The following is a 2,544-nucleotide window of genomic DNA, read 5'->3' as shown; positions in this document are numbered from 1 at the left end:
TGTCGAACGTTCAATACCTCACGTCGTTTGAGCTTCTGGTGTCTCTTCGAAGCATAGTAGTCGGACACCCCCCAAAGATCAGTAGGTAGCTAGTTGCGTCGGGGAACACGAGGCCTCTTCTCTCCTTCTCTTTGTCCTTCAGGGCTCGGGCCCTTTCTCGGGCAGTGCCTCCTTGCTTAGGAATTTCCTAAGAAATCTGCAATCCTTGTAGGCATGTTGGACCGAGTGTCAATGGTTTGGGAATGGGGCCTCAAGCAGATTTTCAAAATTGTCACTGTCCTCCTCGATCAGAGTCCTCCTTCCCTTCAGGACCGCTGCAGCCACCAACACTTCGTCGTGCCGCCGCTGGTCCTTCTTCTTTCTATTGTCGGGTTGGCCATCGAAGCCCCCATCAGGCTCCTTGTCGTGTTTGGCCTTCTGCTTACCGTGGTCGAAGATTGCCCCAGCACATCTTCCCCTGATGCTTGGTGGGTTGTGATGTCGAGAAGCTCCTTCATTGTCCGTGAGCTCTTTCGCCCCATCTTATGCACTAGGGTCCCGCTTGTGGTCCCCGGGATGAATGCGTTGACAACATCAGCATCAATGAGGTTAGTCATCTTGTTGCACTGCCATGAAAAGCATTAGATGTAGTCTCTTAGGGTATTGTCTGATTTCTGTCGACGATTCTTAAGGTCCCATAGGTTGCTCAGACATAAGTATGTGCCCTAGAAATTTCCAACAAAGATTTCCTCGAGGTCAGCCCAATTTTAGATACACTCGAGTCTCAGGTTCTCGAGCCATGCTCATGCCAAATCTACCAAATATAGGGGGAGGTTCTAGATTATGAAGTTGTCACAGTCCGCCCCTCCCGCCTAACATACCAGCAGGTATCTCACAGCCATAGGCTAGGGTTTGATTCCCTAGAGTACTTCATGATGTTGGCATGGGCCCTATACCACTATGGTACTGGCGCCCGGAGGATGTGGCAGCTAAAGGACCAAGGCCCCAGTGGTGGGGGGCTTAGACTTCGGTCCTCATCGGGGTTGAAGCAGCCTCTACGGTGCTGGTTGTACCGATGGCCGTTGTCCAATCCCTTTCGCATCCCCTCATCGTTCCCTGGGCCAGGAGTGCTCCACACGCTTTTTCCTGACCTTAAATACCGATGGGGTGGGGCCTGTGTCGTGTCTTCATCGGGCTCGGCGGTTCTCCCAACAAGGTGTTGTTTCCCGCTGGCATGGACACAATATACTGGTCAGCCCCAGGCTCCCGATGCCACGACATGGAACTCTCGAGCTGCTGCTGCACGACGGGGTTGAGGAGGCCTTAGATTTCTTAGTGGATTCTTTGTTCGCTTAAAGTTTTGCCTCAGGAGTTTGTCCAGGAGCTAGGGGTGGTAATGGGCTCTAGATTTTACACTATAAACTTTAAGGATTGAATTGGATTACGGTTGGTCCCTATTCCTATTCATTTTTGAACTAAAGTTATTTAAGGGCCCTAACTTTTTGTGAAGGAGCATTTGGATCATGATCCATTGCCATCCCTACCAGCAGCGCTACAACAGTTGCGACGTTATGCCTCGCCCAGGGGAATCATAGCGGGTCGGCCCCGCCGTAGGTCAGGCGGTGGTGGACACTAGTTATCATGGTGTTCGTTTGCCAAGCACCCCAGCATAACCATCTTGTTCGCCGTTGCGGTAATCCTCGCTTCCCAGTTGCGGGGCTTCGACTGCCCAAGAGGGGCTTTGCCTCGGTGGCGATTTCTAGGAAGGCGGGTGGAGCCGAGGCAGGTCGGATGCCATGGCATACATCGTGGCACCAGTGGGGTTCTCCTGGGGCTCTCCGTGAGCGAGGAGGGATCCCCCATCGAGTCGTCCATGAGGCATTCATGTGCCAGGTTGTGGCTAGTCCCACTTGATGGGAAACTGAGTCCGCATTTTGACCCCGATAGGAGGAGGTCATGGAACGAGTCCCATATAGGGTCTAGCATTCCCACGATCTCGACGAAAGTGGGTTACAGCACACATCACTGCCTGTCATCTCCTCGTGGGGGGACCGAGACGGAGGCTGTCGAGGCCTTTGGTAATGCCGAGCGAGTCGCTCGTCGGGGGAACCGGGCTTTTGGGGCCCTTTCCATTGTTCCCTTGTCACGGATGACGAAGTCGAGACTTCCAAACCGATTGGTCATTTCGGGGGTCCAAACCACGCCACCGCCGTTGCTGGCCATCCGGAGCTTGGAAAGTTCATCGAGAACGCGCAAGCCCCTACCTAGCATGCCAACTGTCAGTGTTTTGGACCTCCGCTCTGACAAGTAAATTTCTATGTGCGCGTTCTAGGCTTTGGACTGTGTGCTCGTTGAGCGAAGGTTTATACTAGTTCGGTCAGAACGTCCCTACATCCAGTCTTCGGTGGCTCGCGCTGCCATCACCTCTTTTGCTCGATGCTCGTAGTAGGGGTTACAAGCGGGCGAGAGAGGGAGGAAAGGCTCCCAAGTCTCTTATGGGGGAATGGCCCTAAAGACTATGGAACTGGAGTCCTACACTAAGCTTTGGCTCCGGCCTCCAGGTCT

Source organism: Zea mays, chromosome 8, assembly GCF_902167145.1.
Source record: "Zea mays cultivar B73 chromosome 8, Zm-B73-REFERENCE-NAM-5.0, whole genome shotgun sequence".
NCBI classification, from domain to species: domain Eukaryota; kingdom Viridiplantae; phylum Streptophyta; class Magnoliopsida; order Poales; family Poaceae; genus Zea; species Zea mays.
This window is presented reverse-complemented; position numbering follows the sequence as displayed.